The 13,504-nt window shown below is 42.6% G+C and overlaps 1 protein-coding gene across 1 annotated transcript in view; it reads right to left on the reverse strand.

Annotated features, from left to right (window-relative positions):
• fam163ba (family with sequence similarity 163 member B, genome duplicate a) overlaps positions 1-10,594 on the reverse strand; it is a 19,192-nt gene extending 8,598 nt beyond the window's left edge. Inside the window, exon 1 of the mRNA XM_027007270.3 lies at positions 9,668-10,594. The gene's annotated coding sequence lies outside the window, so the exon portion shown is untranslated. The remainder of the gene's footprint in view (positions 1-9,667) is intronic.
• Between the last annotated feature and the right edge of the window lie 2,910 nt (positions 10,595-13,504).

Raw genomic sequence — 13,504 nt, forward strand, 5'->3', positions numbered from 1 at the left:
TGTTATCAATTTATCTTAATGTACCAGATATAACCATCCTGAAGGTAAACCAGAACTAAAGGTATATTTGCTACATATTTATTCCAATTAAAAATGACTTTGCAATGGCCATTTTATACGGACTTCAAATGGAGACTAATAGTAAGGTGAGATCTTGCTTTTCAGTATCATGTTTAAACAAATGATGATGGATGTTTGTCCAGCATCCACAGTGGCATTAGGACCAAAGACTGGTCCAAACATCTACAGAAAGTAAAACGCTGTCATTCTCTACAGGACTAGCTGCTCAGGGCGGGGAGAGGGTTGGTTGGGTGGCGGTACGGAGGAATGTGATGCCACGCATCTTCTCCTCACACGCAGCTCATAGAGAGCCAGGTGTTTGTTCAGTTGTCTCACTACTCAGTCCCACATCATAGCCGCGAAGAGGAGCTGCAGCTGAGTGCAGGAAACTCAGGTTTGCTTTCTCCCAACCATGGGCATAAGCTCGCTATTTGTGTCTGGAAGCTATTCGAGCGTTACCCATAGCAACTCAGCTCCAGTATCTGAAGAAAGCACATTTCAGCAGAGTAGAGTGTGTGTGTATGTACCCGTGTGAGTGTGTGTGTGTGTCTATGGACATGCGCGTGTGCATGTGAGTGTCTCTCTGTGTGGGCAGACCAGATAATATCTCATTTCTCCTGACTACAGTGAAAGGGATCATATTTTCAGCTCAGATTGATCATGTCAGCTGCAATATGCAGCCTGTTCATACTGAGCTGCTTTTGGCGATCACTGACCCAATAACACTATCAATACGACAAACTACATTGAACAGAAATGTGAATTAGATATCAATGCACTATTCATGACAACATTAATCTGTCAAAAAAGTAATAATCATAATTTTAAGCCATTCACCAAATACATGACATCTGTTCTTGAGCGCTAGAGTTAGTTCACACACCTGATCAGTGTTCATTGTGTCCAATTAGTTTGGGTTTTTTTGCCCAATAATGAGTAAAATCAGAAACATCAGAAGCATAATATTGTGTTCAAGAATAACTCTGTCATTACCCTGTGTTCAAACATAACCATGTCCTTACCTACCCTATCATTACCCTGTGTTCAAACATAACCATGTCCTTACCTACCCTATCATTACCCTGTGTTCAAACATAACCATGTCCTTACCTACCCTATCATTACCCTGTGTTCAAACATAACCCTGTCCTTACCTACCCTATCATTACCCTGTGTTCAAACATAACCATGTCCTTACCTACCCTATCATTACCCTGTGTTCAAACATAACCCTGTCCTTACCTACCCTATCATTACACTGTGTTCAAGCATAACCATGTCCTTACCTACCCTATCATTACACTGTGTTCAAACATAACCATGTCCTTACCTACCCTATCATTACCCTGTGTTCAAACATAACCCTGTCCTTACCTACCCTATCATTACCCTGTGTTCAAACATAACCATGTCCTTACCTACCCTATCATTACACTGTGTTCAAACATAACCCTGTCCTTACCTACCCTATCATTACCCTGTGTTCAAACATAACCCTGTCCTTACCTACCCTATCATTACCCTGTGTTCAAACATAACCATGTCCTTACCTACCCTATCATTACCCTGTGTTCAAACATAACCCTGTCCTTACCTACCCTATCATTACCCTGTGTTCAAACATAACCATGTCCTTACCTACCCTATCATTACACTGTGTTCAAACATAACCATGTCCTTACCTACCCTATCATTACCCTGTGTTCAAACATAACCCTGTCCTTACCTACCCTATCATTACACTGTGTTCAAACATAACCCTGTCCTTACCTACCCTATCATTACACTGTGTTCAAGCATAACCATGTCCTTACCTACCCTATCATTACACTGTGTTCAAACATAACCATGTCCTTACCTACCCTATCATTACACTGTGTTCAAACATAACCCTGTCCTTACCTACCCTATCATTACCCTGTGTTCAAACATAACCATGTCCTTACCTACCCTATCATTACACTGTGTTCAAACATAACCATGTCCTTACCTACCCTATCATTACCCTGTGTTCAAACATAACCATGTCCTTACCTACCCTATCATTACACTGTGTTCAAACATAACCATGTCCTTACCTACCCTATCATTACACTGTGTTCAAACATAACCATGTCCTTACCTACCCTATCATTACCCTGTGTTCAAACATAACCATGTCCTTACCTACCCTATCATTACCCTGTGTTCAAACATAACCCTGTCCTTACCTACCCTATCATTACACTGTGTTCAAACATAACCATGTCCTTACCTACCCTATCATTACCCTGTGTTCAAACATAACCCTGTCCTTACCTACCCTATCATTACCCTGTGTTCAAACATAACCCTGTCCTTACCTACCCTATCATTACCCTGTGTTCAAACATAACCCTGTCCTTACCTACCCTATCATTACACTGTGTTCAAACATAACCATGTCCTTACCTACCCTATCATTACCCTGTGTTCAAACATAACCCTGTCCTTACCTACCCTATCATTACCCTGTGTTCAAACATAACCATGTCCTTACCTACCCTATCATTACCCTGTGTTCAAACATAACCCTGTCCTTACCTACCCTATCATTACACTGTGTTCAAACATAACCATGTCCTTACCTACCCTATCATTACCCTGTGTTCAAACATAACCCTGTCCTTACCTACCCTATCATTACACTGTGTTCAAACATAACCCTGTCCTTACCTACCCTATCATTACACTGTGTTCAAACATAACCATGTCCTTACCTACCCTATCATTACCCTGTGTTCAAGCATAACCATGTCCTTACCTACCCTATCATTACCCTGTGTTCAAACATAACCATGTCCTTACCTACCCTATCATTACACTGTGTTCAAACATAACCATGTCCTTACCTACCCTATCATTACACTGTGTTCAAACATAACCATGTCCTTACCTACCCTATCATTACACTGTGTTCAAACATAACCATGTCCTTACCTACCCTATCATTACACTGTGTTCAAACATAACCATGTCCTTACCTACCCTATCATTACCCTGTGTTCAAACATAACCATGTCCTTACCTACCCTATCATTACACTGTGTTCAAACATAACCATGTCCTTACCTACCCTATCATTACACTGTGTTCAAACATAACCATGTCCTTACCTACCCTATCATTACCCTGTGTTCAAACATAACCATGTCCTTACCTACCCTATCATTACCCTGTGTTCAAACATAACCCTGTCCTTACCTACCCTATCATTACACTGTGTTCAAACATAACCATGTCCTTACCTACCCTATCATTACCCTGTGTTCAAACATAACCCTGTCCTTACCTACCCTATCATTACCCTGTGTTCAAACATAACCCTGTCCTTACCTACCCTATCATTACCCTGTGTTCAAGCATAACCATGTCCTTACCTACCCTATCATTACCCTGTGTTCAAACATAACCATGTCCTTACCTACCCTATCATTACACTGTGTTCAAACATAACCATGTCCTTACCTACCCTATCATTACACTGTGTTCAAACATAACCATGTCCTTACCTACCCTATCATTACCCTGTGTTCAAACATAACCATGTCCTTACCTACCCTATCATTACCCTGTGTTCAAACATAACCATGTCCTTACCTACCCTATCATTACCCTGTGTTCAAGCATAACCATGTCCTTACCTACCCTATCATTACACTGTGTTCAAACATAACCATGTCCTTACCTACCCTATCATTACCCTGTGTTCAAACATAACCCTGTCCTTACCTACCCTATCATTACACTGTGTTCAAACATAACCATGTCCTTACCTACCCTATCATTACCCTGTGTTCAAGCATAACCCTGTCATAACCCTGTCATAACCCTGTCATAACCCTGTATTTCTCTGAGGCCATTACCACTACCAGAGTCCACATTAAAAACAGCACAGGCTACGAGAGAGAGAGAGAGAGAGAGAGAGAGAGAGAGAGAGAGAGAGAGAGAGAGAGAGAGAGAGAGAGAGAGAGAGAGAGAGAGAGAGAGAGAGAGAGAGAGAGAGAGAGAGAGAGATGGACACAAAGTGAGAGAGAGTGTCAGTAAGACAGATTCAGTTTGAGCAGATTCATCAAGGAGAACATTCATCATTTTAGTAGCTTCCTACTCTCCAGAGGAGATGAAGGAATGGGTAAGCAAGTCGATGTGACATCACACAGCAGACTGTCAGGAGGGAGTCACTGCCTCGCCCCGTGACATAAAATGAAAGAGGCACTATGACAAATGAGTGACAAAGGAGAAGAATGACGAAATAGGAGTCCCTACTATCCCTTGCTTCAGTTTATTCAAGATCAGACAATCTATGTAAACAACGATGACACATTCCAAATTACACACACAATTATATATGTAGGCTGCTAGATCCTATTTAGCATATGTGTGTGAAACCAGGGTCTGAGCTTTTTAATTAATGCCTGTTTAATTATGTTTTTAATTATGAATGTGTGTTTACCTTCTGTGTATTATAATGTGTACGCTAACCAAAGGACTTGGCCTACAAACAGCTATGACAGTCCCACTATATTTCCAGTGCGAACATATTCAAACAAAAAAGATCCATTTGGACCATTCACTCATTTGGTTGCGATATGTTCTGAAAGCTTCACCCTACTTCAAGGATCCATGAGACTATGATCCATGAGACTATAATCCAAGAGACTATGATCCATGTGACTATGAGACTATGATCCATGAGACTATGAGACTATGATCCATTAGACAATGATCCATGAGACTACGAGACTATGATCCATGAGACTATGAGACTATGATCCATTAGACAATGATCCATGAGAATATTATCCATGAGACAATGATCTATGAGACAATGATCCATGAGACTATGAGACTATGATCCACGAGACTATGCCGAGGCACTCGTCGCCATGGCAACAAGAAGCAGCTGTCCTGCTTGAGTCGTTGGCAGCCACACATGTCATGATTTACTCTCGCATTACAACCACGAAATGCACTGTACACACTATAAACAAGGTGGGACATTAGTTATCGCTGTCCACTGAGAAACAAGATTCAGCCATATGTAGCTAATGGGCCAGTGGTTTGAGTCCTAAAATTCATGACACAATTACCTTTCTGTTGAAAAGCAGTCATTACACAATAACCTCTCTGTTAAAAAGTAAATTCATCACACAATAACCAGTCTCTGTCGAAAAGTAAAGTAATTACACAATAACCAGTATCTGTCGAAAAAAGTAACATCATTGGCTGTTAGTAGCTAAAGGTGAACTGAAATGTAATATTCTTAATTTAACTGATGCAACAATATTTTCACATGGAAAAATGGATTTTTATGGAAAGTAATGTACTAGCACAGCAGGTTATTTTGAACAGGGCTATTCTTTGAATGATTTGCAAGTGCCATTTCAGTTATGAGCATCTGGTTATGAAGGCACGCATTTGAGCTAATAACCTTATTCGTGGCAGTCTGCAGTAGTAAAAAAGCTCTTATGAGCTTTTAGACATGGATTAAAGCCAACACCAACACACCTATTGGGGACCAACATTCTAGACCAGGACAGACACACACACACACAAACATACTTACACACTTCTTTACAGCCACGCTGAATGGAAAATTAAAATGACTAAATCAGAGTTGCTCTATGATGTTGAGGAGAAGCAGCAAACCATTTGCAAGGTCTGTGTTCTATGTTTGTGTGAGTGTTTATGTGTATTTAAGAATTTCACACTTTAATCAAGAACATAGCAAATTCACTGTACAAACCTTTATTTTGTAAAATCTTATTTTGCTATTCCATTGTCTCCTCCAAATGACCAGCCCTGTGAAACATATCCTATCATCTCATGGTCGGCCTCAGGTCACCCAAGCACAGGTCATATAAATCAAACTATTCCCACTATTAATGCTAATCCAGGGTCTTTTTTTGTTTTCTACTATAATTAACATGATCATTAATAGGACTGGAGCTAGGGTGAGGTTTAGGATTAGAGTTAGGGTTAGGGTTAGGGTTAGAGTTAGAGTTAGAGTTAGGGTTAGGGTTAGAGTTAGGATTAGGGTTAGGGTTAGGGTTAGGGTTAGGGTTAGAGTTAGGGTTAGGGTTAGGGTTACGATTAGGGTTAGGGTTAGGGTTAGAGTTAGGATTAGGGTTAGGGTTAGGGTTAGGTTTATGGTTAGGGTTAGGGTTTGGGTTAGGATTATAGTTAAGGTTAGGGTTAGGGTTAGAGTTGGGATTAGGGTTAGGGTTAGGGTTAGAGTTAGGATTAGGGTTAGGGTTAGGGTTAGGGTTAGAGTTAGGATTAGGGTTAGGGTTAGGTTTATGGTTAGGGTTAGGATTATAGTTAAGGTTAGGGTTAGGGTTAGGGTTAGAGTTGGGATTAGGGTCAGGGTTAGGGTTAGAGTTAGGATTAGGGTTAGGGTTAGGGTTAGAGTTAGGATTAGGGTTAGGGTTAGGGTTAGGTTTATGGTTAGGGTTAGGGTTTGGGTTAGGATTATAGTTAAGGTTAGGGTTAGGGTTAGGGTTAGAGTTAGGATTAGAGTTAGGGTTAGGGTTTGGGTTAGAGTTAGGATTAGTGTTAGGGTTAGGGTTAGGGTTAGAGTTAGGATTAGGGTTAGGGTTAGGGTTAGAGTTAGGATTAGGGTTAGGGTTAGGGTTAGGTTTATGGTTAGGGTTAGGGTTTGGGTTAGGATTATAGTTAAGGTTAGGGTTAGGGTTAGAGTTGGGATTAGGGTTAGGGTTAGGGTTAGAGTTAGGATTAGGGTTAGGGTTAGGTTTAGAGTTAGAATTAGGATTAGGGTTAGGGTTTGGGTTAGAGTTAGGATTAGGGTTAGGGTTAGGGTTAAAGTTAGGATTAGGGTTAGGGTTAGGGTTAGGTTTATGGTTAGGGTTAGGGTTTGGGTTAGGATTATAGTTAAGGTTAGGGTTTGGGTTAGGGTTAGAGTTAGGGTTAGGGTTAGGGTTAGGGTTAGGATTATAGTTAAGGTTAGGGTTAGGGTTAGGGTTAGAGTTAGGATTAGGGTTAGGGTTAGAGTTAGGATTAGGGTTAGGGTTAGGGTTAGAGTTAGGATTAGGGTTAGGGTTAGGGTTAGGGTTAGGGTTAGGTTTATGGTTAGGGTTAGGGTTTGGGTTAGGATTATAGTTAAGGTTAGGGTTTGGGTTAGGGTTAGAGTTAGGGTTAGGGTTAGGGTTAGGGTTAGGGTTAGGGTTAGGGTTAGGGTTAGGGTTAGAGTTAGGATTAGGGTTAGGGTTAGAGTTAGGATTATGGTTAGAGTTAGGATAAGTAATGCATCATCTTACCATTTCAACTCTACTCTCATGTTTAATTGATAAATATAAATATTCCCTCATTCTCTTCCCTGCATCCTTTACCATTATTATCTGAAGGAGACAATTAGAGTGTGGTACAGGTCTGGCGCTGCACAACAACACCTCTGCCACTTGTGATGGCTCAGAACCCGGCTTCACCCTTGCTTGGCTTCAGTGAGCAGATGTAAGTGAAGCTGAACGCAGCCCAGGTAGAAGAAGAAGAAGAAGAAGAAGAAGAAGAAGAAGAAGAAGAAGAAGAAGAAGAAGAAGAAGAAGAAGAAGAAGAAGAAGAAATGCAGTAGCAGCTGTGAGCAGTATGACATGAACACTCTAACATACTGCTGCTCACCAGTCATGCAGGTGTCTGCCCCTCAGGGGAGAGGGGCAGACATGTTGTTCATCAGGTCCAGGCATGCTGTAGATGACACGGCTTTGTGCGGGCAGCCTGCATCTCCATTAGTGTGTGTGTGTGTGTGTGTTGAATCAGAGGGTGGGGGATGGTATAGAGGCACACACGATACATGAGTGAAGGGTGTAGAAGTGTGTGTGTGTGTGTGTGTGTGTGTGTGTGCGTCAGAGGGGGGAGTAGGCACAGGGACACATATAGTACATGAGTGAAGGGTGTAGAAGAGTGTGTGTGTGTGTGTGAATCAGAAGGAGGGATAAGGAAAGGCACACAGACACAGACAGTATATGAGTGAAGGGTGTAGAATGTGTGTGTGTGTGTGTGTGTGTGTACATACATGAGTGAAGTGTGTGCGAACAGAGGATAGACACAGAGCAAGTGACTGAGAGCCTCAGCGATTAAGGTACTTGTAATCGGAAGGTTGCTGGTTCACGCCCCACCGCTGCCAAGTTGCCACTGTTGGGCCCCTGAGCAAGACCCTTAAACCTCAGTTACTCAAGTTGTACTCAGTCATAGTTGTAAGTTACTTTGGATAAAAGTGTCAGCTAAATGCTGTAAATGTAAATTTCATTAGCATACCTGTCACCCTGTCCTAGCCAAGTTTCCTAGTGGGAAAGTGAACTTCTGACCTCTCAAAAGGTTATGGGAAATGAATGCATCACTAGGATGGCTCAGATGTTCCCCCATTCCAGAGTCCTGATGGTTTAACCTGGGAAGCTGTGTTTGACAGCACCTCAACAACTGCATGGTCTAATATCACACATCCTTCATGTTTAACAGGCAATGCATTATTAAAAATTCCCCTGAGCCTTTTTGGGCTTTGCTGGCTTGTTCTTTGCAGCCCTTATATTGAGGTATTCTTAGAATTGCCAGTTGTATATTGGCTATTTCTTTTCTTGCAGCTTGGGGGCATGCTTTCACAGTTCAAGTACACTCTAGTGCTCCAGCTTTCAGTTAAAACACACTCTGGTGCTATATCTTTCAGTTAAAACACACTCTGGTGCTCCATCTTTCAGTTAAAACACACTCTAGTGCGCCATCTTTCACAGATAAAACACTCTAGTGCACCACCTTTTAGTTAAAACACACTCTAGTGCTCCATCTTTCAGAGTTAAAACACACTCTAGTGCTCCATCTTTCACATTTAAAAAAACACTCTGGTGTGCCAGCTTCTTCTTTGGTTGGTCATGGGGGCATTTTGACCTACGACTATGATAGTTGATGCTTCACTTCTGTACCAGCGTATTATTTTTTTCTTACTTTTTCTGTTACGTTTTCTATGGCTGTCTTCCTTGCCAGAACTCACGAGTTCGTTCATAGTTAAACCAAAGGGAATGATAAGGTTTAATAAAGTTTGTGAACTTTTTAAACACTGTTCAACATTTCGATATAGTTTATAGACTATACTAAAATCACAAAGACAAATTTCACACAGTAAAAAAACGTTACTATATTACATTCATTAATCTAGTGGAGTTTTAAAGACTCTGTCTGCATATAACCTGTTATCAGTTTACACGTATATGTCTGTGAACGCAACCTGTCCAAATGAGTTTTTCTCGGTACACGTTAGTTACACATCGTATACGGAAACTTTTCTGCACCCTAGTACCATGGATAGCGGCCTGATCAGTCCGGTACTGAACTGCCTTCTTTCCGACTTTTCTTCGGGCAGGATCGAGTGGAAAAATATTTCGATCCATATGTGATGAAAATCGAATTCTATTTCGTGCAAATGCCAGCCATGGCATTTAAATCAAACACTGTCCAAATTAGCGTATAGTTTATTGACGCGCTCCTGCATACACGCTGTTACCTCGAAGAGTCCTGAAATGTAAACCGAACGGCAATTTAGATAGAAACTGCTTAGTTGTCGGATACTACATGGTAGACTTACCTTCACGAACGTTAGAATAGGATGGGATCACGTGCGTGATAGCGAGGACTTATAGGAGCATCGGCGAATCAAGCATCCGTAAACGCCACGCACGCGACGGTGGCTCGAGGCGACGGTGTTGCTTTTAACCTGGCGAACTGTTTCCGAAGCCTTCTAAGAGAGTTGTGTAGGTAGGCTCGGTGTCCAAAAATGACTTCAACATTGGGCGAGAGGAACTGGAGTCGGATACAATGGCTTTTTATTGCTAAATTGTATTCTACAAGACCACCACGTAGCCTATCGAAATAAACCAAATATTCTTTCTTCAAATCAGCATTCCTTTTTACAATCCATTTTGGCGTGGGGGTGATTAAACACTGCCCCTCGATATCCTCTTCCTGCAACTCGTCACTTTAAAAACATCAGAGCCCGTCAATCCCAAAAGGCAGGTCTATGTGCGCGTATAAAGATCCGTGAAACTTAAGCAATCCGATCGAGGAGGTGGCGTTTAAAATCGACGCAGCTTGGAACGTTCAACGCAAGATTTGTTCCTGCGTTCGGACGTAAGACACGAGCGATAAGCCATACGGCGCGCGCGTGTCACAGCGCAGCCTCAGTGCCTTCTCAGCCGTGTGTCCCGTATTCAGACAGTCACGCTTCCTTTCACCGGGAATGTCGAATCCTCCTCCTCTCTGAGCAAGAAGAAGAACAACAACAACAACAAAAAAAAACAGACGGACGCGAAGTCCTACGTCTCCCGAGCTCGCGAATACGAGAGATAAGAGCGCCGGCACCTGCCGTGCGTTTTACTCGGCTCGCGCTAGCTCGGCAAAGAGTGAAATGCTGCCGTTGGTCACGCGGACCCAAAGGCGCTATAAATCTCTGCCAGCCTGCAAAGTGCGCGCAGACTGCGTGGCAGCTCCGGGCACTGCTGATGCTCCGGACCCCGTTACGGGACCTCGTTGACGTTTAGAATTCCAGGAGCTCGTGATATATTCACCAGATAGACGTGCGCCCAGCCTATAGCATTACATAAATGCACGCGCGGAGCAGGCAGTCTTCCAATATGAGTGTAATGAGTCTGTGGGCCGGTGTTTCGTGCTATTGCAGGCTTGCATGATCTCAAATCTTACCGAGATATCAACTGTTTAAGATTACTATTCTATTATACTATAAGAGAAGCACAGTACTCCTTTGGAGAATATTTCTATAGAACACACAAATTACTTTGTCTTTAAGAATTTTATCTGTGTTATAATTTATGTAGAAGTGTTCGTAGATCTACGGGTAACATGTAGACTGGAGTTAGTAGGCCACATGAAACGATACTCTGGCCCCAAAGCTGCGGTTAGGAAACGCAATAAAACGATTCGTAAGTCATATTCCCATTTCTCACCGATGGGGGTTTCCTGTCTGGCCGTTTGATGGAAGCAGCGGGCGTTTATGGTCAGGACAGCGGGCATAATTCTTTGGTGTCATAGATATGGAGACTGCTCTCTCTCTCTCTCTCTCTCTCTCTCTCTCTCTCTCTCTCTCTCTCTCTCTCTCTCTCTCTCTCTCTCATATACCCTTTTCATGCATCCTTGCTCTCTCTCTCCGTCGCACAACGTATAAGGAGCGGTCACAAACGTTGCATTTACTCCTTGAAGCCGACGGCTATTTACCAATGACGGTATAAGGACTCAAAAGGCTGGCCAGCCCTCAGGCCGTGCTTGGTCAGCTCGGTGGTCCCACTCATTATGAGAAGCGGTCTCTAGGATACACGAGGCAAGCACACGGCGCAGAGTGATCGTGTGCTTCTAGCTCCTGTATTAACATCCATTTAATCTGGAATTTTTACTCTGACAACGTAATCAACCTAATCAAATATGATCATTCGTTTATGTGCACATACACTACATTATGAGTCTAATGTATTACATTTATGTCCACAGAATATGGAACAAAGGATATAATTTCTTGAAAGCTCACCACAGCCAATTGCGTTTTAAATATTAATATATGTGAAAATCAATAAAAACAGGGCAAAGGGACCTTAGTCGATTGGACTGGGCAGAATTATACAGCGCCATTATACTCATGCAGATTTCAAGAAATGAAAAATAAATATAAACAACCCGTTAGAAATGTTTAGCCAACGAATATTAACAGACATTGAGAAATGTTTCTCTGCTCTCTTCTGTTTTTCTGTTTCTCAATCCTTTTTCCATCTGTCTAGATCTGCATCCAGTTTCTCATATTCTTTTACTTTCTCCATTGCTGTCACTTCTTCCTGTCCGATTCCTTCTTCTTTTTCTAACTTTCTCTCTCTCTATCCTTTTCTCTTTCCTGTGCTTTTGCTCACTCTGTCTCTCCTTTTCTTTTCTCCTTGTTTACTGTTCTCTGGGTAGAGAAAAGTGCAAAACGATTCTACGTCAATTATTCAGCGTACAGATACAGCGAGGCACAGGTTGCCCTGTATTGTAATGCCAAATCCCTGAATTATTCAGTGGTGGAGCGAAACGGGTGGAGGCTCCAGGCCTCCCCCCTCCTCCACCAGTTGCTCAATTCTTCCCTCTGGGCAGCAGTGTCTCAGATCTCCTCAGATCTGAACTGACAAGGCTGTCTCCCGTACTAATCGAACGCCTGTTCTGTTTCCGGGGCTACCAGCTCTGACGGCTGAATGTGACTTGCATAGGTGGGGATAATATATCTTTACCTAAACAAGTGAAATGAAGCTGTCATTCACACACTGAAATGAACATGCCCTTGGATGGTGTTATAATTTCTTATCAGTGTATCATGCTTTAAAAATAAAAATGCATTGCATGCAAAAAAAGTTCAAAATTTCATAATAAATATCCTGCTGAGACTGTGACGCATACTGCGTGCACGTTTGGAAATACGTACACATACATCTGTGGAAATGTGTGCACACATGAGTGTGTGGAAATACACGTATATGTACACGAGTGTGTGTGTGTGTCTGACGAGGTACATCCACTCCACATCCACTCCTGGCATCAGGTTGTTACTGAGTCTTAACCCATCTCAGCTGCTGTGGCTCCTCCCACCATCCCTGATGCCCCCCCCGCCCCCCGTAACTCCTCCCACCACCCCCGGATGCTCCCCTGCTGTGGCTCCTCCAACCACCCCCCCAATGCCCCCGGAATAACCTGGAATAGACTATTTTGTTCTTTATTGTTCAAATTGTTACTATTGTGGTGTCCATTGTCGACCAGAGGAGGATGGGCCTCCCTTTGAGTCTTGGATCCTCTCTAGGTTTTTTCCTCGTGCTCTAGGGAGTTTTTCCTTGCCACTGTTTCTTTTGACTTGCTCACTGGGGGCTTGGACTCTGGGGGCTTGGACACGTGTAAAACTGCTTTGTGACAACTGCTATATAAGTAATTTTGACTTGACATGGCATGTGTTGAAATGTGCAAACGCGTGGAAATGCGTACACACGCGTGTATGTGTCTTAGAGGAGCTGTGTCTCAGACTATAATGTCAGTGTGTGCCTCAGGCCATATGACTGCTCCCTCTCTCTCTCTCTCTCTCTCTCTCTCTCTCTCTCTCTCTCTCTCTCTCTCTCTCTCTCTCTCTCTCTCACTGTCTCTCTTTTCCTGTTTTCTTTTCATTTGAAGTGGAAGCTCCAGTATTTGTCTGCATACGGCTAAATGGCAACATAACTCCAGAACATCCTGAGCACCACAGATCTGCTCTTTCATTGCATTTTCATTGCTCATTTCATTGGTTCCTGTCTTCATGTCTCCGTGTCCCTGTGTCTCTGCGTCTCTATGCTTAGCCCTGTGCTGTTTATGGCAGTCACGTGTTTGAGTTCAGGTTTTCCAGGCAGTACTGTTTTCTCATCTCTCTCTC

Source organism: Electrophorus electricus, chromosome 19, assembly GCF_041902795.1.
Source record: "Electrophorus electricus isolate QZ-2024a chromosome 19, ASM4190279v1, whole genome shotgun sequence".
Taxonomy (NCBI): Eukaryota; Metazoa; Chordata; class Actinopteri; order Gymnotiformes; family Gymnotidae; genus Electrophorus; species Electrophorus electricus.